Source organism: Aulonocara sp. 'chitande type north' Nkhata Bay, linkage group LG18 (genome assembly GCF_057382095.1).
Source record: "Aulonocara sp. 'chitande type north' Nkhata Bay isolate Kocher_YH1m ecotype deep benthic linkage group LG18, A_spYH_male_GT1.1, whole genome shotgun sequence".
Taxonomy (NCBI): domain Eukaryota; kingdom Metazoa; phylum Chordata; class Actinopteri; order Cichliformes; family Cichlidae; genus Aulonocara; species Aulonocara sp. 'chitande type north' Nkhata Bay.
Window position 1 is genome coordinate 23,098,499 of NC_141361.1, and position 26,727 is coordinate 23,125,225.

Here is a 26,727-nt window from a genome sequence, read left to right on the forward strand (position 1 = left end):
CAATCCATGCTACGTCTCCTTGCTTCGCTCTTCTGCTCCCTTCCCAAACTGCACATACGGCTTCCTCCGACAGTTCCTCTGAGCACTCTCCCATGAACCTCTCAATGTCAAGTGGGCAACGTGACAGCACATCTGCATCAATGTTTACTTTTCCCGGCCGATATTTGATGTCGAAGTGGAAATCTGCCAATTGTCCGACCCAACGGTGTCCAACTGCATTGAGCTTTGCTGTGCTGAGGACATATGTCAAGGGATTGTTATCTGTAAAAATGGTGAAATGTGGAGCATAGTAGAGGTAATCCTTAAACTTGTCACAAGCTGCCCACTTGAGGGCGAGAAACTCTAGTTTTCCGCTGTGCAAGTGGTAGTTTTGTTCAGCAGGTGTGAGCGTGCGAGACCCATACCCAATCACTCTCATCTTGCCTTGTTGGTTCTGATATAGGACGGCACCAAGGCCCCTCTGGGATGCGTCTGTGTGCAATATAAAAGGGCGGGTGAAATCAGGGTACGCTAACACTGGTGGCTGAGTGAGCATGCCGATCAAGCGCTCAAGGATCTCTTGGTGTTCTTTGTTCCACTGTATCAGGGCTCGAGAAGGCTGCTGAGTGTGTTTTGCTCTGCCTCTAGTTGGCTTTGGTGGCAGTGTGTTGGACGGGACTTGGAGCAAGTCATACAACGGTTTGGCTATGCGGGAGAAGTCCTGCACATACGTCCGATAGTAGCTTAGGAATCCCAAAAGCTGCCTGACTTCTCCGACGGTCTGTGGCCTTTTGTGTTTGAGTGCCTGTACTGCCTCGGTATCTTTGGGGTCCACCTTTACTCCATCTGCAGATACCAATCGGCCGACATAGCGAACCTCTTTACGGAACAGCTCACACTTCTCGGGTTTTAGCTTTACACCATGCCGTTGTAGGGCTTGGAGGACTTTCTGTAGCACTTGGACATGTTCGTCAAACGACTTGGAAAAACAAAGCACGTCGTCAAGGTAAGGGATACAGCACTCGTCTCTGAGGGTGTCAAGCATTTCTTCCATGCTCCGTTGGAAGGCTGCTGGGGCATTAGACAGTCCAAAGGGTATCCTCACCCATTCATAGAGGCCCCACGGAGTAGTGAATGCCGTCAGGTACCTTGAGCCTTCTGCGATGAAACCTTGATGATAAGCTTTACCCTGATCCAGGATCGAGAACCAGCTGTAACCACCTAGCGAGTCTGTGAGATCCTGGATCCGGGGGAGTGGGTGTCTGTCTGGCACAGTCTTGTTGTTTAAGAGACGATAATCGATGCACAAACGTAAAGACCCATCCTTCTTCCTTACGCAAATGACTGGAGCAGCATACGGCGACTGTGACTTCACTACCCATCCCTTGACAATCAGCTCTTGAATATACTCCTTTACTTCCCTGTAGAGGGGTTTAGGGATAGAAGCATAGGCCCTCTGGACTGGTGTATCATCTTTGAGCCTGATTTCCATTTGTAGTGAAGGGATACAGCCTATGTCTGTGCTGCTACGAGAGAACGCCTCACACTCTTCCCTTAACACCTTTTCAACTGACTTCTGTTGGTCCGGACTCAGGTGGCTAAGATCAACTGGGGGTAGCCATGACTCAGTGGACAGTTCAGAAACAGGGGTGGCTGCGCTTACCTCAGCTATGGTGATGGGGCTCTGTGTGGGTTGAGTCAGCTCTGATGTGTTTGTGGGTCGGTCTGCCTCAATAACTTTAGCGACATGTTGAATAGTACCCAGGGCTGTTCTCTTCGGTAGAATTATTTCGTGTTTGGAGTGGTTAGAGATGGGGACCTTAACAAATGGCCTTTGAGGGTTGTTGATCTCAAGGAGCCCTTCCCCAACACTCAGGTGTCTCAAGGCAGTGTTCTCGTCGGGTTCGTACAGCACCAGGGGGTCACAAATGTCAAAACTTTGGGGTACTCTGCACCACACTTGGACTGCTTTTCCAGCAGGAATGGTCACATTGCTCTTCCCAATTCTCACTGTGGCTGGGTCACATTCTGCTCTTTGTGGTACTTGTATGAAGTTTACCATAGCCATCACTTGCTCTTCGTCTGTACCAAAAGCTTTGCGTAGGAGACTATACAATAGAGCACTGGCCTCTCGGTCTGACTCTTGTGTTTGGATAATGGCGCCAAGCACGTTCGCTCCCAGGAGGGGCTGAGGGAGTGACAGCTTACTGACAAGGAAAGGGGCTTGCACAGTAAGATTGGGATCTTCGTGACCAGCGAGAGTGACTGTAAGTTCAACCCACCCATCATAAGGAACTGCTTGTCCGTTAACCGCATAAACTTCAAGTCCATCATTTAACAGCTCTTGGAGGGGTCGCACCTGATAGTTAGGAATAAACCGCTGAACCCACTGTCTGTCCACTAAACTCACTTGTGAGCCAGAATCAAATAACACTGTTACTGGATAGCCACCAATCAAACACTTGAGGAGGCTTTTCTTTCCAACTAGGGGGACTTTACAGCTGTTTGGTGTTAAACTTTGGCAAGAGGTTACCTGTTGCTTTCTCTGGTCTCGCTTTGGCTGCTTTCTTTTTAGCTTACTGCGACGTCTTGCACACTCAGTAGTAAGCTGTGCAGAGGAGGACCTTACTGGCTGGGACTGTGACTCTGCGCCGGCCTCTGGCTGTCCCTCGACAGAGACCGATTCCAGTTTCCCTGAGTTTTGGTCCGCTTTAAACATCCCACCGCTCTGTGTCCTGACTCGCAGCATACAAAGCAATGACTACAGTCCTGCAAGTTCTGTTCAGTACACTTTGGACAAAGGAACGCTTTCTTTTGAGGAGGTCTGTTGGGGTTGGCTGGGGTTTGGAAAAGCGGGTTGGGAGGTGGTTGTGGGGACAGCTGGCAAGGCTTTGCCTCCTGTTGTTTAATTAGGCTGGCGACCATGTTAGTTAGAGTCTCTACTTGGGCGGAGAGTTGTTTGATTGTTGGTGAGGATTGTTCTTTGGCTATCTTGTCGTTTGCTTCGATCCCAGCACTTTGGGCTTGTGCACTCTTTTGGCGGGCGACTTGGCCTAACCTTCGCTGGTGTTCATTTTCATCACTGATAATCTTTGTGACCTCACTAAGAATCTCTTCGTCAGTGACATTGTTGTTTGAGGTGAGAGGTCTTAGTCTTTGTCGCAAGTCTGCGTACTTAGCCCCCAGGCCTTGATAGATTGTGTGGAGGAAAACTTCCTGGACAGTTCTTGGGTCATAGGAGATCTCAGTGTTGGCCTGCTTCGACTGAAAAATAAGCTTCTGTTTAAGTCCAATCATGCGATACAGAAACTGCTGGGGCGTCTCTTGTTCACTTTGTCTAGCACACATTAACTCCTGGAGCATTTCAGTTGTCGCTTTTTCTCCGAGATGAGACCTCAGAAAGCCCTGAAGTTCATGGAGAGACAGGTCATCTTTGAGCATTAACATGTCCCGGAAAGTGCCAGGCTTCACAATTCTCAACACACCTCGAACAATTTCAGCCTCCACAAATCCTTCTTTAACTCCTTCATTAATCTGCTTGGTGAGACTGTTGTAGCTGATTTCGGAACTGTTGTCTCCAATCTGTCCCCCAAAAACTTTGAATTCTCTGCGTGGTAAGTACGAAAAGTCTCTTACAGTGACTGGCTGCTTAGGGCTAATCTGTATGATTGGTTGTGGTTGCAAATTGCTCTGCTGGCGTGCTACAGCAGGTGACTGGGCCCTTACAGTTCCACATAGTCTTAGCCTCTCACCCAGTGTCTCATACGCTTTCCTCAACTCCTCTAACTGTTGTGTTTCTGCGTTTGCATAGGGGTTTGGTGATATATCTGGTGGATCTTCCGGCGGTTGTGGGTCTAGCACGGTATTGGATGGTTGTGGACTGGGCATGGCATGTACTTCATTCTCACCAGCTGTTTGCACGGCAGGATTACTTCCCTGGATGACTAGATTAATCAAATCATTCAGCGTCAACAAATGACTCATGCCCTCATCTTCAAGTTGCAGTAGTGTGTTTGACTGTATGTAGGAGGTGATATAGTCCATACAACCTTCTTTATCATCCTGACTGAGCTGTGTAGTGTCTTTGTTTTCTGATGCGAGGCTCTTAGCGAGTTCGAAGAGGTCTTGACCTTGGAGTGAAAACAAGCGTCTCCTGATATTCCAGGCGAGTTCCTTTCTCTCGGTCGACATGTTGTATGTATTTCTGATTATCCTTCAGCTCGATAGTGACTAGGATGCGTCACACTCCCCTCACTGAAGTACGGTTCCACGTTGAGGCAAAGGTCCCCTTTTCACCTCACTACCTGGACACCTACTCGCTGGCTTGGCTGGAGTAACGGCCTTGTCACGATTGTGTCGTGGTTCTGGTATCACTGGATCTGCCCTCGACGACTGTAGAGGAGAGATCCCGGACGAGCCCCCACAGTTTGTTACGGGTCCCAGATGTGAAGACCACAATAACAAAAAGAATACAAATCTGTAAAAATAAAGGTAGAGTCTCAGAGAAAGAATCACAGGAGCACTCGTGTCTTTTCCCGAATTGCATCTCTTATTTCAGATCAACAAATATAATTTACATCCAGTGCTTTCACTTGTCAGATATGCTCAATAACTGTAAAAGGTAAATAAAAGGCATTTGGCAAATATATGCATCTATGGTCATTACATTTCTCCAGTTTACACTGTTAACCACACTATTCCTTCACTCATTTACATCAGCAGTGCAGATAGCATATAATGCCTTAAACGTCTTATTGCTCTTTCTCACATATAGGGCAAACTCAAAATAGCTTATCCACAAATCTGATATAAGTGCATAAATCTTACTAGATTAGACAAAACACACCTGGATGTATTACTTTGCAATGTAACAACATAAATGTACATTCATTCTTAGCTTATTCTTAACATTTCCACATCACTTGAACCATAAAGTATATATAAGATATTTTAATCTCGAATAATCTGATGTCAGGGCCTTTACAGTTAAATTGGAGCACCACACACACATATTTGCTTGTTAAATGGAGTTTACCAAGTTTAAATACATCCCGCGGGCTGGCGAACTCTCGCGGTAACTCTCGCGATAACTCGCGGTAACTCTCGCGAGACTTGGGGCTGCGCGGCTCGGCTTTACCACCGCTGCGGTGCCGCGCTTCAGTAATTTTCAACTAAACCCCACTTAAGGTTACATCGGCGGTGTCAACATAACTCTCAGTAAACACCGAAGTAGAACAAGGCACAAAACCCTCATACACTGTATTTTTAAGACGATACTGACCTGTAAAAATAAAGGTAGAGTCTCAGAGAAAGAATCACAGGAGCACTCGTGTCTTTTCCCGAATTGCATCTGAGAGGACAGGAAGTTGGTCCGCTCTAGGCAACCGCGGGCGAACGACTACAGTGTCAACAGTTCCGCTTATTATTTCTCACTTTTACTCTCCTCAATTGTTATGGACTACACGTAATGAATGTAAAATAATAATTGTCTTAATTGCTGACATATGTTTTTCTTAAAAATAATAAAATTTCCCAAAATGTGGTAGCACATTTGTGTTCACCACATATGCAGTCTAGACAGAAATGCCCAAAACTCCCTGTCCCCAGCTACCTCCTCCAGCTCACCTGGGGGACACTGAGGTGATCTCAAGCCCGCCAGCAGGGAAAATCTCTCCAGTGTGTCCTGGGTCCACCCCGGGGAGTCCTCCCAGTAAGACATATCCAAAACACCTCACCCAGAAGGCATTCTGGTTAAAGAAGAATTTTTTTTTTAGTTATCTATAATATTATCTATAATGTTTTTGGGGGTTCAGCAAAGGAAGAACACGTGATCTGATGTTTTAATGTATGTGTGTGGGCAGGCAGGTCAGATTGGCTGAGAGGTGGGAGTGGTAGGTGTTTGCTGGACTTGGCCTCCACCAGGCATCATGACTTGCCCAACCCCTGGCCTCGGGGTCGCAGGCCAGACTTCTCCTTTCCTGTGATGAGCTGTTAACTGACCTCAGGGGCAGTCAGGCTCGAAGAATGGGTTTCTGTGTGTGTGTGTGTGTGTGTGTGTTTCAACCTCAGTTCCCTGTGATCTGATCTACCCTGACAAGGCAACAGGACCGAACAATAAAAATGTCTATTTTCCTCCTCTCTCATTCGCTCCCTCTCTCTGCATGCTCCAGGCAAAATGGGGGAGGTGATTAAAAAGAACAAACTCACTGGAAGAATGACATTTCATCATAAATCCTCTTTTTGTATATTATACTCACCATTTGTCTTTAATCAGGAGCAGCTCGGTGCTATTTGGTATAGAGCTGCTGCAGCAGGATGCAACACCTTCATGCCTTTATTTTAAGATTTAAAGGTCACCTTTCACATTCCCACTGTTTAGCATGATGAATTGCAGTTGTTCCTAGGTCAATGCTAATAAGAAGAGGAGATTGGACCTCTGCACCGAGGGTACTTGAGGCTAGGTCTCAAAGAATTTGGAGTTGGACTTTTCACAAATGCAACTCTAGCCCAAAATGACATATACCTCACCATCTGATTCAGATGTAGCCACAGCAGTGAATGGCCCTTATCATTTGTTATCAAGCCCATGCACATTGTCAGTCGGCACTTTCCTCTACCTGCTGGCACCCTCGCAAGGCTGTTATCATTCAGTGCAATCAGTGATAAAAAGAGAGCAACCTAGATGATGTAGGAAACGACTACGAATCGTGTAAAGGAGTAAATTAAAATACTGGCAAATTGAGCTCGGTTAACTGTGATTTACATGTACAACCCATGTTTGCTGGATTATTAGAAAAGTCTTAGAATTACCTTTAATATTACTGTTTTCTAAATGACTGCAGTACTAGCAGTAGTAGTAGGAGCACTACTAATCCTCTTATCTATTCTTACAAATACATCTGCTGTTTTTCTGTCTTCTAATCTTTGCTGTCATTCTTTTTATTCTTTATCCAGCCCTGTTGTTTAGAGGCTCCCTCAGCCATACGCTCGGCAGCACACTGAATTGTGAATCCTAACAGCCTGAGCAGTAGCAGATAGAGAGTGACTGAGAAAAGTGAGGGAGGGAGGGGGTTGGGGAGAGATAAAGAGCGAGAGAGCAGCGAGAGAGAGGTGAGAGAGAGAGAGAGATGAAAAGCATGCTAAACGAGAGAGAGGCGCTCATACTGAAGGAGGCAGAGGCAACAGCAACAGCGCGCTCCTTTCCCCATTCCTCCCTCTCTTTTCCTCATAATCCCACAGCCATACCGGAGGGAGATGAAGGCTACCCTGACCAGCTGATGAGGACCGGCTGAAAGAGAGGAAAGTCTCAGCGTGAGCCCCCCTTCTTATTTTGGGACGTTAATCAACAAGGAGTGAACGGAGGCGCGTACACACGAGCGTGCCTGCGGGAGGGAGGGAGGGAGAAGGAGAGAGAGAAGAGGGGGATGAGTGGTACGTTTGGTACAGCTGCTGATGCCAAGGTCTGAGAGTGAGACAGACTGAGGGAGACCTGAGGCTCGGAGGGCTCGCACGTGCGGAGCGGCGTCAGAAACTTGCGGCCAACGAGAACAGGAAAACAGATTCACATACGCACACAGCTGGACAGATGAGGAGGGATCAGGGACCACGCTTCAGCCCTGGGTATGTTAACTTGTGCAGAACACACGCGCACACACACACGGGCATGTACATCTTGTCCTCAACAGCCACTGTGATTTTTTCAAATAGAGCGCAGACACACTTGAAATGCAACAGTACACGTTTGCTGGGCTTAAGGGTTGACGACTACCCATCCTGACAAGGCTCCCTACTTGCCCTTAGATACTTGCAGGAAAGAAAAGAGAGTGAACAAGAGAGGTTATGCGTGTGTGTGTGTGTGTGTGTGTGTGTGTGTGTGTGTGTGTGTGTGTGTGTGTGTGTGTGTGTGTGATCATGCTTTCTTACTATCGCCTATCTGAATTGTGCACTCAGCTAGAGGTATTTAAAAAGGCTTCACAAGCTGACCAAGTGATGAATGTTAATAAACCTTCACTGATGGAATGCTGTCATGTTTCACATCGCCCGACTCTTCTAGTTATAACATCGCTCATTACATTACCTACATGAGTTATGCGCTCTGCTCACAGTCTGCAGTCTGTTTTTTTATCTGAAATGATAACCTGGCTGAAAAACAGCTGAAGTGAGGACTTGTTTGTTCACTCTGGTCTGAGACATGAATAGCTCTACTTTACCCATGCTACACTGCAGGATGCCATGTGTGGTAACGTGTCATGCGTGGTCATGTGTTATGTCATGTTGTGGCAGGGGGCATATGGCAATGTGTGTGTGTGTGTGTGTGTGTGTGTGTGTGTGTGTGTGTTGTGGCAGGGGGCATATGGCAAGTATGTCTTAGGTGCTTTAGCTATCAGCCCCCCCCCCCCCCCCCCTTTCTTTGAATCTAACACCCCCCGCCTCGTTCTCAGTCTCATTCCTTTTCCACCATCTTCCTCCTTTCTCCATTTCCAATTATAGACTGTCACCTCTCTCCCTTTCCTCCTGATCCTATCTCCTGTTTCATTCCCTTGCTAAGCAATTACCTTTACCTGAATCTTCCCCTCTGGACATCATGGCTGGCTGGTTTTTCTGTCTGTCTCCTCAACAATGAAAGTGAAGGATAGGTGGTCATTTCATGGCCATTTTTTAATGGTTGCCTGAACCATGAGCAAAGGAGCAGCAGTGAAGCATGAGCACACAAGCCACTTCATGTTAATACCACTCAGATAGATCTGGAACAGATACATAAATATGAAGCTCAATCTGGGAGGAGTGGGGTGTTCAGTGTACAGATGAATTATGCCTCTAATCATGGAATCAGCTCATTACTTCCTGCTCCTCATTAACTTGTTTGGGTTTCTAACTTTATCGCTGCTCGGTCTTGTCTTCCTGAAAACTAAACAGGAAAAAGAACTCACTCAGACACTGCTGGCAGGCAGATAGCTCCCAGCATACAGGCAAACTTGCTGTTTGTGTCTGAGAGTTTTTTCTGCACTCACGGACTCTTCAGCTACCTCTATTCCTGTTGCTTTACCCTCTTTCTATAATCGCCACTGGTAATGAGCCAGCCTTCACACACGTATACAAAGACATGCACTTATTCCCACCTTCCCACCATCAGTATGACCCTTTAAGTGCAGACGCTTGCCAACTACCTGAAGCATAATATCGCTGTCCTCTCTGCTGCCAAGTCTGCGTAGTGTGTGAAAAGACCAAGACTGGAAATGAGACACTGTTGAATCAATGAGAAGTTAGATAAGAGAAAGAGAATGTCACGAATAGAAGGATGAAGAAGGCAAGCGCGACATAAAATTAAACAGGAGGAGATTAAAGTGATGTAGTGAAAGGCTCGTCAGAGGGATATTTAGGACAGAAAGGGCCGAGAGTGTGACAGGAAAGTGGGAGAATGTGGGTGGAACTGTTTGGCCTCTGTGTTGACAGGTGCTTATTGCAGATGTGTTTTTCCAGTGAGTGGACATGCTGGCAACGTGATAGTTTTCAGCCACCCGTGGAGAAGAAGGTGATGAAAAAGAATGAAGAGGATGAGATCATTGCTGGAAACAAAATCTTTACAAAAGAAAATCGTTTTTTGTACAAGTTGTATTTTATTTTAACTTTTTTCCCCATTATTCCATGTTATAGTAGGTGGGCACAGAGCTTGTAAAGAAGACAACTGACTTTCCAAACACCTTTATTTAGTGGTAGAAGCGAGCTTATCTGAAATGTCTGTGATAAATCCACATTAAAGAAAAAGACTTATTCGCCCACATCTATGCCAATTACCATACTTTTCCGAGCAGACGTGCTTTTGCGAGTTTGACTGTTGTGTGGACATATGTCTGTCTGGAAGGGGAAACACTGAGCACTTGAGAACATTGTAAGGTTTACATGTAAAAACGAATATTGTATTTAAAAATTTACCACAAGCTTCTATGCTCATTACTTTTAAATATATTGCCTTTTTAAATTGGTTGCTTCTTTTTGAAACACCCTGTACTCTCAGAAAATAGAAGTTACTCCTCCACACATGTGAGACTTTTTAACTAAACCTAACATAGACCTGATAGAGCTGAGATCACAATGTTTAATGAACATGAATGCCTATTTTAAGCCTTACAACTCAGCATTATTATGTGTGGGCTGGGTACCTTTGACATTTAAACCAATACCGGAACCTGGACTTAAGTACCGCCATCCAAAAGTACCTTTTGTCGATTCGGTTAGCTGTTGTCTGCTCCTCCTTTATTACAATTTTGAAATGTTGTCAAACAAAATAAGTCAACATTCCACTATTGAAAGATTTGCTTATCTTTAACATTTTACACTCTACACCAGCTGCCTTGGTCGACAGTGTCTGTGTGTTAACATCACTGTCACATGCTTTGCAAACTACTATAGGAGTAGATGATTATTGGTTACGGTTACATGTTAGGTTACGTACTATCTCAGGAAGTAGAGTATGTTGTCTGCCAGCCAGTTGGAATGTCAGTGGTTCCATCCCTGTATCTGCATCTTCAAGTGTCCTTGTCTCATGTTCAACTATCTTATCGAACTCCAAGCTACCCCGGATGCATTTGTGGGAGTGTGTGTGCTTAGATGCAGTCCGTTGAATAGCAAATAGCATTTTGCGTTACAAACATTGCAAAGTAAAAGTGTAACCACATCTGAGTCGATTTTCAACTCGCCACGGCCTCATATGTTTTTTTGTTCTTCAACACATCGTCTCACTTGCTTTCTTCTTCTTTGACTCCCTCTGTTATCGCAATTTGACACTGGCTGATTTTGTATGAATTTTTAGTCGTAGTACTGATGCAATTTGATTTATACCCTAAAAAGTACCAGGTTCCTCTACCCGGCCCCAATTTCTCATTCAGCTCATTTACATCAGCAGCACACTTTCCTTTCAATGAACAAGCTCTTTTTTTTTTCTTTTTCTTTTTTTCTTTTTGCCTGTCAATGAACAAGCTCTAACGTGACCTTTAGCACTGGGCTAAAGATTTCCTGGAGATGGTAGAGACCAAAACTGGAGCTAAAAAGATGAATTTGTCAGATGGCTAGAAAGTGTGACTGTAAGTGAATGACTGTGTTTCTCTGACACTGAAGAATCTGTACAGTTGTTTTCCCTCCAGGGTGGTCAAGGTACTAGACTTTCAAACTCAATACCAATATCCAGGAAAATACTCAATGCTTGATACAGTTTTTGAAAATTTTGACCCCATCCTGCAAGAACAGAAGTAATTGCAAGCAAGTCTTATTTTGAAAAATTGAACCAGACGCTGCCTGTATTTTAAAACTGACCTCACAACTGGCTTTAAAAAAATACGAAACACATTTTGAAAAATTATTGCAAAAGTAGAAAAGTTTATCATCTTGTTCACATCTTCCCTGCAGTGTCTATCTCACCCACTGTTCTCACTGCTCCACCTCAGTCTACAGCTTTTCTCCTCAGCTCTTCAAGACTGAAGTTGTCTGATTCGGCTGCTGTGCTCCAGATTTCTCTCTTTATTTGCTTGGATTAGTTCTCCACACATTCATCTATGGTTTTCTTGCTGGTCTGCACAGTGAGAAACTTCTGACTGTGCCCATTCTCCACATGTCCGTAATCTGCTCTGTCACGGCTCAATATTCCACCCGTGATCTGTTCAGCCTACAGTAATTATTTATCTTTTATTTAACTAAAGTCAACTAGCTACCACGTTAAGGATAACAGGTGGCTAGTGTGGCTATTGGTTAACTGCTAATAGTTAGATGGCTAATATTGACATGTGCACTTCCATGCTGTTGAAACGGGACCTTTACAGACCTCTGATAGTGTTTCAGTGTTATGAATGTCCAGTATTTCACCTGTTATTGAGGGGAAGAGCTTTGTGTCTACTTGTTTGTGTGAAGTTGTTTACACTGTTTGTTGTAAATGAGTGACTCCGGTATTAATTTTAGCATTGATTAATATCTGAGTATCGATTTTTATTTGTCATGGTGAATTGGATTAAAGGACTCAGGTGCGAGACTCCTTGCAGAATGACAGTGGATTTATTTACAGTGAAAAGGTGAGTTAACAGTTCGAGTCTATAATCCAAAAAGGGCAGTGCAGTGATACGGCGACCTCTCCTCACGGTGACAGTGCAGTAATAATCCACAACAACTCCTGGTGCCGGCTCCTCCTCCAATCCTTGAACCCTGGAGGCAGATGAGAAAAAACACACGCTCAATAACGAAAACGTCCTCTCCTTCACAAACCGGGTATGCTAATCATGACTACGCTACCCGGTTTAGTTCAACGTTCCAGCGTTGGTTGTGACTCAACCGCCCCGTTAAATAGGTCTGCGCTGGCAAGGTAATTCTGCACAGGTGCGATGATTCTAGCTTAGGACACTCCCCTCCGGTCAACTGCCGTTCCGTGCCACAGCTTCCGGAAGTACATGTTCCAGCAGAAAAACACATGCCCAGGATGGAGAGGAGAACACGACACAGTACACACAAACACCACAACAAATTGGCAAGACGATCAGTGAGGACCGTCTAGCCATGACAGTACCCCCCCATTAACGGGAGCCCCCCGGCGACCGACCAAATTTGTCAGGGTGCCGGCGGCGGAATTCCTTCACCATAGCATCATCCAGAATCGCAGACCGCGGCACCCAAGCACGCTCTTCCGGACCATACCCCTCCCAATCCACCAAAAACTGGAAGCCCCTACCGCGACGCCTGGCATCCATAATCCGCGTGATGGCATAAGCAGGAGCGCCGGCAACAACCCGGGCGGGCGGCGGGGGCCTGGAAGGCGGGCACAAAGGGCTGGTCCGGACCGGTTTCACCTGGGAAACATGAAACACATTATGAATCCTCATGTTGCGAGGAAGGGCCAAACGAACAGACACCGGATTCAACACAGCTTGGATCGAAAAGGGCCCAATAAAACGCGGGGCCAACTTCTTGGATTCAGTTCGTAAGGGAATATACCTGGAAGAGAGCCACACCTGCTGTCCAACACGATAGGCAGGGGCCGGAGTGCGGCGACGATCGGCCAACCTCTTATTCTGCGCCGTCGTCCTCAACAGAGCCGCCTTGGTGGCGCGCCACGCCTACCTGCAGCGTCTCATATGATGCTGAACAGAGGGAACGGCCAGCTCACCTTCAGTGATGGCAAGTAATGGTGGCTGGTACCCCAGCGACGCTTCAAACAGAGACACGCCAGTGGCTGCCGACGTGCTGGAATTGTGGGCGTACTCAATCCAAGCCAACTGGTCACTCCAGGTGGATTGGTTCGAGGAAACCACACAGCGTAACATGGTTTCCAACTCCTGATTCGCCCTCTCCGCCTGACCGTTCGTCTGAGGATGAAAACCTGAAGACAAACTCACACGGGCCCCTAGTCCTGAACAAAACGCCCTCCAGACCCGGGAAGTAAACTGGGGGCCCCGATCAGAAACAATGTCTTGTGGAATCCCATGTAACCGAAAAACATGCTCGGTAAGGAGCCGAGCCGTCTCTAAGGCAGTCGGGAGTTTGGGCAACGCCACAAAGTGCGCCGCCTTGGAAAAACGATCTACAACAGTTAGTATGGTCGTGTTACCTGATGACGACGGTAGACCAGTGACAAAATCCAAAGCAACATGCGACCAGGGGCGCTTGGGGACTGGCAGAGGGTGCAAGAGACCGGCCTGGGGGGCACTGGGGGTCTTATTGCGAGCGCAGGTAGGGCAGGCCGCAACGTAGCTCCCACGATGCAAGTGGCGGGCAGAATGGGTCTCTGCTTCTCTCCGTCATCCGTGTGTGGTGCAAATTGGCGTGAGAGAGCATCGGGTTTTGTGTTGCGTGATCCTGGTCTGTAGGTTATAGTGATATTGAAACGTGTAAAGAACAGGGCCCACCTGGCTTGACATGCGTTAAGACGCTTAGCTGCCTGGATATACGCCAAGTTCTTATGGTCCGTCCAAACCACAACGGGGTGTTCACTTCCCTCCAACCAGTGCCTCCATTCCTCCAGGGCCAGCTTGATGGCGAGGAGCTCCCGATCGTCCACGTCGTAATTCTGTTCCGCTTGGGTCAGCCGTCGAGAGAAGTAGGCACATGGATGCAGCTTGCCACCCACCCGCTGGGAGAGAACGGCCCCCACCCCCGAATCCGATGCGTCCACTTCCACCACAAATGGTCGGGTGAGGTCAGCCTGGATCAAAATGGGAGCAGAGGAAAACAGTTGTTTCAAACGAGCAAATGCCTGCTGCGCGGAACTAGACCATAGAAAGGGCAGTTTGGGAGAAGTGAGTTGTGTGAGGGGAGAAACCACCTGGCTAAAGTTCCTGATGAACCTCCTGTAAAAGTTGGCGAACCCAATAAACCTTTGCAGTTCTCGACGCGTCTTGGGTTCGGGCCACTCCACCACTGCCTTCACCTTAGCAGGATCGGCTCGTAGCCGCCCCTCCTCCACAATAAACCCCAAAAACGGCACAGACTGAACATGAAACTGGCATTTCTCACCCTTGACGAAAAGTCGATTTTCCAGCAGACGCTGCAGCACCAGTCGCACCTGTTTCACATGTTCGGCTCGAGTCTTAGAGAAGATGAGAATGTCGTCTAAATAGACAAACACAAAATGATTAATAAAGTCACGCAGCACATCATTAACCATTGCTTGGAAGACAGCAGGGGCGTTGGTGAGTCCGAATGGCATGACCAGATATTCGAAGTGCCCCAAATGGGTGTTAAACGCCGTCTTCCATTCATCCTCCTCACGAACACGAACCAGGTGGTATGCATTACGGAGATCGAGTTTGGAGAAGATAGTCGCCCCTTGGAGTAGTTCAAACGCTGAGACAAGAAGAGGGAGGGGATATCTGTTCTTGACGGTGATCTTGTTCAGGCCCCGAAAATCAATACAGGGGCGGAGAGACCTGTCCTTCTTCTGTACAAAGAAGAATCCAGCCCCCAGAGGGGATGTAGATGGGCGAATCAAGCCGGCAGCGAGAGAGTCTGTAATGTAGCGCTCCATCGTCTCACGTTCAGGCTTTGAGATGCTGTAAAGCCGGCTGGTGGGTAATGGGGCGCCAGGGTGCAGATCTATCCCGCAATCATAAGGGCGATGAGGCGGGAGAGACACTGCTAGGTCTTTGCTGAATACTTGAGCCAGGTCGTGGTACTCTGGAGGGACGGCTGAGAGATCGGGTGCCTTCACCTGAGCCGCCGGATTTAGGGGCACTAAACTGGGCACCGCTGCACGTAAACAATGTTCATGGCACCACTCGCTCCAGCCTGTCACGCGTCCCTGAGCCCAGTCGATCTGCGGATTGTGCTGTTTGAGCCATGGGAACCCCAAGACCAATGGGGTGCCGGGGGCTTTAAACAGAAACAGGGAAACTCTCTCAACATGGTTACCAGAAAGAACTAAAGTCAGATCAACAGTGCGATGGGTTATTGCCGCTAACGGGCTGCCGTTAAGAGCTGAAACCTGAAGAGGCTCCCGGAGAGGAACCGCGGGGAAGCCCAACTGCCTAGCGAGCGATTCATCCAAAAAATTCTGTTCAGCTCCAGAGTCCACTAATGCACGGCACTGGTGAGTGTGAGATTGAAAAACCAACTTAGCAGAACAACTCAGATGGGGAGCAATGTTCATGGTCGCACCCGTCAGTACTCCCACAGCTACTGACGGGCCTGGTCGTTTCCCCGAGAGGGGCATGCGTCAGCAAAATGTCCCTTCTTTCCACATGCAAAACACTCACCCGTCTGGCGTCTCTTCCTCCAATCTGTGGAGCTCAACCGTGCTCCGCCTAACTGCATCGGCTGCTCCTCCTCTTCCACTGACCGCGGGTCCGTCCCCTTCCACTCCAGGGCCGGTAATCCAGTCCGCCACCCAGCGCCTCCCGGTGTCCGCTTGCTGAACTCCCGAAGGTGATCGTCCAACTTAATACATAAATTAATCAATGCACTCAAGGTTTTAGGCAATTCTTTGGAAGCCAACTCACGCTTCAGTCCCTCGTTCAGACTGTTCAAGAAAGCTCCCCGGAGCGCCGTCTCCTCCCAACCAGTCTCCTCAGCAAGAATCCAGAAATCCACCGAAAAGTCAGCGACACTCCTCCGGCCCTGTTTCAAAACAAACATCCTATGTGCCGCACTGTCAGGGTTAGTTCCTTTATCAAAAACACTTCGAAATTTGCTCAAAAAAATCAGTGTAGGAAATCTGAGGCTGGGAGTTTAGGACCGCTTGTGCCCACTGCAAGGCTCGACCTGTCAACAGCTCCACCATCAGGGTGATTTTAGAACAATCAGTGGCGTAAGCCTGAGGCTGCTGCCTAAACGTGAGGGCACACTGCATTAAAAATCCCCTACTCTTGTCCAAATCTCCGGAAATTTTTTCTGGGACTGGCAACAAATGTTCACGCCGTGGCAGAGGAGGGGAGGGGGGCAGTGGGCAAGCAGCAGCGACGTTGATCGGAGGTGGCACTGGTAAAGGCCCCCCAGCAGCTCCAGGTGGAGATAGCAACATACCTTTTAGCTCTGTCACAACCTGGATTAGCGCTGATTGCTCCTTGGAGAAATGTTGTAACATGTTCTCATGGCGTTCTAGTAGCGCCGCCTGGAGCGACAGCTCGCGCCGCCAAGGTGCCGAGTCCGCTGAGTCCACTTGGCTGGAACGTTCTGTCATGGTGAATTGGATTAAAGGACTCAGGTGCGAGACTCCTTGCAGAATGACAGTGGATTTATTTACAGTGAAAAGGTGAGTTAACAGTTCGAGTCTATAATCCAAAAAGGGCAGTGCAGTGATACGGCGACCTCTCCTCACGGTGACAGTGCAGTAATAATCCACAACAACTCCTGGTGCCGGCTCCTCCTCCAATCCTTGAACCCTGGAGGCAGATGAGAAAAAACACACGCTCAATAACGAAAACGTCCTCTCCTTCACAAACCGGGTATGCTAATCATGACTACGCTACCCGGTTTAGTTCAACGTTCCAGCGTTGGTTGTGACTCAACCGCCCCGTTAAATAGGTCTGCGCTGGCAAGGTAATTCTGCACAGGTGCGATGATTCTAGCTTAGGACACTCCCCTCCGGTCAACTGCCGTTCCGTGCCACAGCTTCCGGAAGTACATGTTCCAGCAGAAAAACACATGCCCAGGATGGAGAGGAGAACACGACACAGTACACACAAACACCACAACAAATTGGCAAGACGATCAGTGAGGACCGTCTAGCCATGACATTATTTATTTATGTATTATTGACAACTCTACCCCTTAGTACCAAATATTTACCAAAAGAATGTGTTATCATCTGTAGGATAGTGCACTTATTGTGTTAACTATATGAGGCGCTCATACCCCAAAGTTGTTTTTACATCTTGATGTGCAGGTTGGTAAAAATCAACAGTTTTCTTTGTTTCAGAATTTTTTTCAGCTTCTTGCAGATCAGCCCTCAATTTTGTGAGCACTGTTGTATTCTCACCAATACCAATCATGGAGGAATAAGATATATGTGAAAGGATCAAGCTTCAGGGAGCAAAATTTGAGCATTATGTGTCCACCGGAGGAGACGCGTGAAAAGAGGAAAGATTCTTGTGCAATGAAAGGATTTGATTGAGACGATGACCGGGGGTATGTGGGCGTGCTGAAAGAGCTTTTGATGTCAGTGTGTGCACAAGTGTCTGCACGCGCTTTTGTGTGTATACATGTTTGTGTGTGTGTGTGTGTGTGTGTGTGTGTGTGTGTGAGAGAGAGAGAGAGAGAGAGAGAGAGAGGACAATAGTCAACCTTGAGGTTAAGAATGAGGTCCAGCATGGCGGATTGTTTTTATTAGATTGCTCGATCGCGAATGAGGTGATTGCACGGACAAGGGCAGAGAGTCACATCCACACCGCCCACGTCTGCCCACACACACGCACATCCATGCTCAGCTACACACACAAACACACGCACACAATAAAACACCAGTCCTTATTAAAGTCTTGAATTGCAGTACGGAGGCTCATGTTGCATTAGAGGTCGCTCAGAAACTGAAGTTAATGGTCTTACTTCCAGTATCATTCAGCGTGTGTTCTGTGAGGTTATTAGGCCTTTAAGGTGCTGGCCGCTGGTGAAGCCTCCCATGTACAGCGTAAAGTAAAGGGCATGATTCCAGTCAATAATGAACAAGCAGGCGGCTGCTGCAGGCCAAATAACATGCAGGTGAAAAGTACAACACTTCTGCGGCCTCGGCCTCCTCCTTCTTTCACTTGCTGTTTCTCTTTCCTTCACTTTTTCCTTCGTGATGAATTATTCTTCCTCACACTTTTGCCCTGTTTTCTTCACGCTGCCCTTTCACTTTCCATTTCTCCTTCTTTAATTTACTTTCTCGGCTGCGTTTTCTCAGACGTGACCCCTGAGCGCTCCAGGTTCTGCTGTTCATTCACTATGCACATGGTTTCTGTCTCTTTTGTCTCCCTGCTGCTTGGGTCCGATAGGAAAAGTTTTAAGGTCACCTGCTATCTCTTGCCTAGCTCTCATAATGAATTAGCATTTGGCTTTGCTTCATTATTCAGTCTGACACAACCATCCCTTGAGTTATTCTCAATGTCTTTACAATTAAACGCTCAAATTCAATTTAGCCATGATTAAGTAACTAAATCTCTCCTTTCTAATTACAAAACTCTCCCCTGCTGAGAGATACAAAGTCCTTAAAGGTGTGTCCATCCCATTTTCATGTTAAAGAGTTTAACACCAGCTTGATAGAGCCACGAAAGAGTCTCATTTTGCCGACATTAAGTGCTTGTCTTGTCTTTTAAAAGAAACCTTTCATTGTTGCATGTGTGTGGTGCTTTTGTCTTCCTTGACACCTCACTCTGAACACTCCTAATAAGGTTTCTTGCTCATCCACACAGAGCAGAAAAATAACTGTTGAAGACAAACAGTCTTTTGTGGCAGCATCGCATAACTGCATTTAATGTCACACTCTGCCAACAGCTATTACTATCACAGTTCTCATTCAAAACAGAGAAAAAGGAAGTCATGGAAATACAGAGACTTTGTGTTGACTATGAAAAATACACAGTTTGGCTCTTAGAGTTGTCACATTAAAGCTAGCAGTTAATGACCTTGAACAGGCAGCGCTGTGTTGACGCTTACTGTGATTCTCTATAATATCTGCAAATTTCATTTTATTTGTATTCAACCGGCATTTGAAATACATAAAAATGAACATAAAAATGAGAAGAGACTGTTTTGCACCAGCACATCCAGACTTATGTCATCAAACCAGTAGTTCACGGCAATCTCCACACCTCCACCTGTTTACACCATTGCATGACTTTTGATTCTAAATTTTCTCCAGAGTTTTATCATCTCTCAAAAACCAGACGTCTGGGTACTCATCACTAAGCAACAATGTCTTTGTTATTCAAATCAGCCTGCTGTTGTGCTCAATCAACGGCTGTTTCCACTGTCCAATTGGCCAATTAGAGCTGTACAGACGGGGTTAGTAGCAGCACAGAGCTAGCAGTTTAAGAACATCCATGAAAGGAGTTGCCACATTAAAAGAAAACAAGTGGTAAGACCTGCACCTTTGTAAATAATGAGCCAGCATCCCACATTAACTCATCAATACTACTCAGACCTCAAGAGAAAACCAGATAGCTTCTGGTATCCAAAAGAGAAATCTTTTCCCCCGCCTGCAGATATCTGTTTACACAGATTTGTGTACCAAATGTACCAAATCTAAAATTAAAGTGTTTATTTGATGAAGTGAAAAACATTAATCTCTCATGAGAAATCAGCACTGTGGCTTATGTTTCACATGAATTTTACACTGGCAATCATTACTGAGTGGTTTGGAGAAAAGCAACCAAACAAAAAACAGCTTGGATTCAGGAGAAAGACGGATGGCTGCCCCTCTCTGTGGCTGCCCCTCTCTGATCCTGATCTGGCAGAGGTTTCTTCCTGTTAAAAGGGAGTTTTTCCTCCCCACTGTCGCCAAGTTCTTGCTCATAGCAGGTCATCTTATCGATGGGGTTTTTTCTGCATTATTGTAGTGTCTTTACCTTACAACATAGAGTACCTTGAGGCGACTGTTGCTGTTAATTGGCGCTATATAAAAACATTTGAACAAAACTAAGACAAACTTAAAAGAAAAAACATACATATACTTTTTTGAGCAATGTAGAGAAGCCAACACATAAAGAGACCATGAAGACCATTGGTTCTCAAATAAATTAGTATGTCAGTAAAAAGCTCTGAAAGCTCTGTGTGGCCTTTAAGTTAGGAGTAATTTGTGATACAACATCTGTGTGGTTACCTTTTAAATGAGACTCCAACTACCTTCAACTACCTCACGGGTGTTCAGCTGAATCAGAAAGGCTGACACAAAAGCTGAGCTTGTTTTAAGTCTCACCACCTGTTGCTGTAAAAGGAACTGGTTCCAACAACTCAGTGTGTGTGTGTGTGTGTGTGTGTGCGTGTGTGCGTGCGTGTGTGTGTGTGTGTGTGCGTGCGTGCGTGCGTGCGTGTGTGTGTGTGTGTGTGTGTTTGTAGCAGTCCTCCCATTACTTCACCTGCATGAATAAAGGAATCGTGTTTCTCAGACTTCATTAAAAGTTGATGCAGGTCATGAAGTGTGCGGCTTTGCTAATGCAGGTCAAGGAGATAACGTTCATGCGTGCATATGTGTGTGTTTGTGAGAGCGTAGCCATCCCTGCCTTTTGTTAATTGAATGTTGAATGCAGGTTAAATTGTATAATCTTATCTTTTAATAATGCAGCTGAACTAAGGATAACACACAGGATATTGTGGCTCCACGTTCTACTCTCTGCTTCTCTGCTTCTCTGTACTCCGTCTATGTGTGCGAGATAAAGGAGGTGAAAGTGTTATTACGCAGTTGTGTGATAATTAATTTTTGAATTCATGTGACGCCCTGAAGTGACCTAGTTTGACATTTAAACATACTGATGTACAATATTCTCAAAACTGCTGATGCAAGTGATTGGCTTCCACTTCCACAGTGTGTGTGTGTGTGTGTGTGTGTGTGTGTGTGTGTGTGTGCATTGCCATGTAATGCCATCTGTAGGCCCAACCTTTTGGCAGGGGGGACGTTATTCATTAATTCTAACAGCATGATTTCGAGCCATGAACACTCTTCAAATGTTTCTGTGTGTATGTGTGTGTGTGTGTGTGTGTGTGTTCCTGTCTAGCTATCTTTGTGAGGACCAAAATCTGCATTCTACTATACTTGTGAGAACCAACAGTCACTTGTGAGGACACACTCACTGGTCCTCAAAATTTTGAAGGCCTTTTTGAGGCTCAAAATGTGGTTTTAGTGTCAGGGTTACAATTAGGTTATGGTTGGGTTTAGGGGAAGGGTTAGGCATTCATTTTTAATGGTTAGGGTTAGGGGTTAGGGGCTAGGGAAACCATTATGTCAATGAAGGTCCTCACTAAGATAGCTGAACGGGCTTGCGTGTGTAGGTGTGTGTGTGTCTGCAGTGCACGCTCTTTACACACATAAGGTCAGTGAGTCTCACTCGTACGCTTCATTTTCCTCTTTCTCTCTCTGTCACTCTCTTTCTCTCTTTCATCTGTGATTCTCAGTAGATGAACGGCTCTCTGATCCATAAGAACTCTGTTAAGGAATGCCGTATTGCTATTGATTCCCTCTCTTATCCCTCAGTTTGTGCAGGCATAACACAAACGGTGCGGCGTTGAGAGGACGGCTCGGCTGATAGCTGTGATGGAGTGCTGTGCCCCAGTCCTGCAAATTGGATTTTAATGATTCAAGTATCATTTTGTGAACACTGCTCACTGCTCCCCACAGACATTAAAATGTGATTTCCTCCACAAAAGGCAGAGAGAGAAACGGCTGGAGAGGAAAATAAAATGTTTTGGAGAAGTTGAAACGCCTTTAAGGGCAATTTACATTTGTGTGACTGTGTTTTAGATTAAAGTCAAGCTAACTTACTAAGCAATCAATAAGCAGAACTAAAACTGACAAACTGAAACTTGCAATTACCAGAACACAATATTTTTTCTTTCACTGGGAGAACTAGCTTTCACTTGATGATTGAAATGATGGGACTTATGAAATCTAAACATTGTACAGATGAAACAGACAAAGTACGACACTATACATCATAGCTCAAGCATCTGCCTTGTTTTTCTTTTCACCCCTGCAGTCGATCACACCACATCCACCCACCAGGTGTTGTGTGGTTTTATACCTGCCATCTAGCCTTTGTTTTTCTGTCACATCATGGAAGGCTGCTTGCTCTTGTTGTTTCACTCTTGTTGTCTGCTTCCTTGTTGTCCCAGTTTTCCACCTGTAAGCTTCAATTTGCACTTTAATAACCCACTAAAACTGTTTCTGCCTGCCTGCTCATGTCTGCACTTGGGTCCTCCTTCTTCATCTTCATGTACAAACTGGGGCAGAGTGGGCTTGTTGAAAAGGGTAAGAACTTTATATAATCATGATTTATAAACTACAAAACTATGACAACGATTTGAACCATACATTTCCAGTTTGGGTTCATTACTCGATAAGACCTGGAGTTGCCACTTATTTTCAGTTTCTTGTGCAGCTTCTAATATTTCACTGTGGTTCTTCTTCTGATGAGATTTCAGTGAACAGTAGATGAATCAGCTAAAGGATACGATGTCTCTCTCAGGTCCTGTGCCAATTTCTGAAGAACATAACTTTCAGATGCTGTTCATCTGGTGTAGATAGTTTTTTAGTCTATCTACCCATTTATTCTTTTGTCTTCAACTTGTCAACTTAAGGACACAATGCACACCAAGACGCGATATGCCAAGGTTTTGTGCAACAGCTCTTTGGGAATCAGTTTGTTGTCTGATCTGTTAATAGATTCAGCTAAATACATGGGAACAAATGATGTGTTTTGTGACAAGCTGCTAGTAACAAACTGCTAAAGATAAAATGTTGAAATGGTAGTTACCTAAATTTTGTGTAAACACAAAACTAGCTCATCACTTGAGTTAGTCTGTATAATAAAGTCTATGTATAAAGAAATGAGAGGTGGCTCAAGACTTTTGCACAGTGTTGTACAACTTTTCTAGCTTGGGCCATGCTTGAGTACTGATGAGAAACACCAGAATCAGAAGAAATGTTTTCACAACAAATCCTCTTTTTTTTTTGTTTTGTTTTTTTAATCGCTTCATGAAAAAAGTACTTCATAGCTGTGGTATCATGAGTGTTTCCTCAGGCACAGAGTGAAGAAAAATCCAGTTTTCTGTAAACTGTATCTGGCTTGAATTATTTTTTCTCACTCCTTTGGGAGTAATTAGTCTTGTTCAGTGTAGATGGATGGATTTTCTCTGCTGTCCTTCAGCGCTGACCCCCTATTCTGCACACACACATACGCACATACATTTCGCTCTGAGGGAACACAGATTCAGACATTACTTCTGCCTCACTGCTACACAAACAGGCTTGCAAAATGCCTCAGGACAGTTCACCATTGGCGTACACACATATATACACAGAGACCCACACATTCGTCCAGGGTCGCATGTTCGTCGTCACCCTTCCTGCAGAACTGGAGGCATGTGAAAGTCACTTGGGCATGCCAGCACATGCGTGTCGTTGTTGTCTTTTATGCATGTCACGTATAATGAAAGGGCCAACAGTTGAGTCACTGTGCAAATGTATTCAATATCTGTTAAAGTTCGTGTAGACCTGAAGGTTAGCTGCCTCTTCAAAGTGATTTGGTTGGCATCTCCTCTCGTTTATACAGCAAAACTGCCTCAAATCATTCACTCCATTGCGTGTTGCCTTTTAGCAAGGCAGTTGGGGCATTTTTGTTTTATTATTTGAAAGCAAAGTACAGACAATAGAGGCTGCAACCACAGAGATCGCTCTGTCTCCCTGAAAAGGTAAAACAAAGACAGCCTGAATTATTAATGTGCACATTTACATTCCCATTTATAAAGAGCAGCTCCTCATCAGCTCTTGCGTGACAGATTCTGTAGCGCCACGTGTCCCCTGACTCACTTTGTAACAACCGCTTGTTAAATTGAGGTTTGTTTAAAAAGGACACAAGCCTGTGGCAATTTGGCTCTTCTTCTGTAGATCATCTTTTTTTCGTAAATTACCAAATTGACAAAAGTTTTTCTAGGTGCTCTCTTCAGAAAAAAAAGTTAAAAGTTACACTATGCAGTGTTTTCAGTTCAGGATAGCAAAATCATCCAAAATCCTCTTTATCATGTACTCAGTTTTCTCTTATTGTTACTATTTGTCCTCATCAAGACTTCATCATGACTAAAGATGCCAGGACATAACTTTAACACTGACCTACACTTACAGTGCTGTGAGATATCTATCCCCTTCCCACCCCCATCGCCCCACCCCATATTTCTGACACTTAAATGTTTCACATGATTAAACAAATTTAATATTAGTCAAAGAATGAATACAAACACTGTTTTAAAATGATAACTTAATTTATTTTGGGGGAAAAAGCTAACAAAACCTACCTCTCATTATGTAAAAAAGAAATATCCATTGGTCTTGAAAAAAAGCCTCCAGGAATTCCAGGGAACCACAGTCAGAGCCTTTATACACAAAAGGAAGAAACTTGGAACAGTGGTGAACTTTCCAGGAGTGAAAATGACTCCAAGAGCGCACTGTCAACTCATCCAGGAGGTCACAAAAGAACTCAAAACAACATCCAAAGAACTGCAGGCCTCATTTGCCTCAGTTAAGGTCAAAGTTCATGATTCAACAATAAGAAAGAGACTGGGCAAAAATGGCATCCACGGGAGAGTTTTTGGCGATACCCACTGCTGAGCAAAAAGACCACAAAGGCTTATATCACATTTGCCAAAAAATATCTTGATGATCCCCAAGACTTTGGGAAAATTTTCTGTGGACTGACGAAACAAAAACTGAACATTTTTTTAAAGTTTGAGTCTGATTACATCTGGTGTAAAACACAGCATTTCATAAAAAGAACATCACACCAACAGTCAAACATGGTGGTGGTAATGTGATGCTCTGGGGCTGCTTTGCTGCTTTAGAGCGACTTGCTGTAACTGATGAAAACATGAATTCTGCTCTCTACCTGAAAATCCTGGAGCATGTCCAGGTTTGTGTCCTGAAGCTTAAGCACACTTGGTTTATGCAGCAAGACAATAAAAACACCACCAAGTTCACTTCTGAATAGCTGAAAAAAAATGAAAGTTTTGGAGTTATGTTCAGGTCTCTGAACATGACAGCCGCCCACCCCATATGTACAGATTCATGTCCGCATCCACTTTTAAAAGGCAAAAGATTTCACATCTGGATGTTGGAGGGGTCGGTGGTGGAGTGGATCATTTCACACCAGAGAGCCAAGTTCGAGTCACCTCACAGATTTTCAACTCATTTTGAAGTAAATAATTCTCTTGGTTATTTTTAGCCATTAAAAACTGCTTGGTTTAGAAAAAGATATTGGTTTGCGGTAAAATGCGACAGTTACCACATCTTTTAAGGTTTTGTTGCCATGGTGATGCCTCCTTGCTTTTCTCAGGACAAAATACATGTTTCTGAAATTAATATCATTCATATTAAATTCAAAACTTTGTACTCACTGATACAAAAAAGATGAAAAAAAACTTGAATTCATGAACATTAAAAAATGATTCTTTTGTTCGTCTGGGCTAAGAGGCTGAATGTTTTTCCTGCTTTTCTCCAGTTTCTCGCAGCATCAAAACAACATCCTAGGCTTTTGTTTCTTTCTGGGACACTGACAAAAATATCAACAGTTTTTCTTCATGGTAAAAAAAACAAAACAAATCCAATCTTTAATCTTTGTAACACATTGTGGCTATAAACAACCTGTAATGCAACACTCTTACACTGTGTTATCCTCAGAAAATACAGGCTGTCTTATTCAGCTAACATCCAGTCCTTTAATATTGATAAGCATTATGATCTGACTCAGCCATGACTAATAATAATGGGAGAGACACAACTTGAACCAAATTTTTAACAGTTTATTAACCAAACAAAGCAAAAAAAACCCCCAAACAAACAAAAAAAACGTAACAATATTTAATGTGTTAGTCAGTGTTAAAAGTGTGTCAGCAGCTGGATGAGTGATCAAACATGAAGCGTGTGTTGTTGTGTAGGGTAAACAGGCTAAAGCCAAACAAACAAATACAGTGGTGCTGGGTGAATGAAGAGAAAGATGAAAGCTGAGACACCCGGCTCTTATATGCTCCAGGGAAGCTGGCCGGGCGCTCTCAGTTCTACTAATTAACCCCACCTACCAGGAACCTGCCAGATAACACAGAGAGACTACAGGGAAAAACAGCTGGACCATCACAAACATGAGTTCACTTGGGGATGTTGTTCATGTAATCACACTCATTTAATATAGTTCTTTGGAACCATTCACCAACTACAAGTAGTTAGCATAAACAATATTAAGCTGCTCCACAACCGAAGTAATTAGCAGCAGCATGCTGACCAGAGACCACAGAGCGTGAATGACGTTTGGCGAGTTCAAGCAAGCAAGTGCGAACGAAATAGCTGCTGGTGACGCAAAGTGCACAGGACCCCAGATCAACTTTTTTCCAGGCAAGCGATTGCAGCAACTACCAATGAGAGCAAAGGATACTGTTGATTTACATGCAACCTGCTAGTAACTAGGGTTACCTAGGCAACCAGAGGATGGAATGTCAAACAGAGCCTGGTTCTTCCTGTGTGGACTTACATGTGGCCTTAGGTAGTCAGCTAAATATCAGTCATGTGACCAAGGTGTGGGTCTCTTGTTCAGTCATGACCAA

General features: G+C 45.1%; 1 protein-coding gene across 1 annotated transcript in view; it reads left to right on the forward strand.

Moving 5' to 3' along the window:
- The first annotated feature begins 7,147 nt into the window (after positions 1–7,147).
- The window catches only part of lingo3b (leucine rich repeat and Ig domain containing 3b), a 47,834-nt gene continuing 28,254 nt past the window's right edge, over positions 7,148–26,727 (forward strand). The window contains exon 1 of the mRNA XM_086272491.1: positions 7,148–7,599. The gene's annotated coding sequence lies outside the window, so the exon portion shown is untranslated. The remainder of the gene's footprint in view (positions 7,600–26,727) is intronic.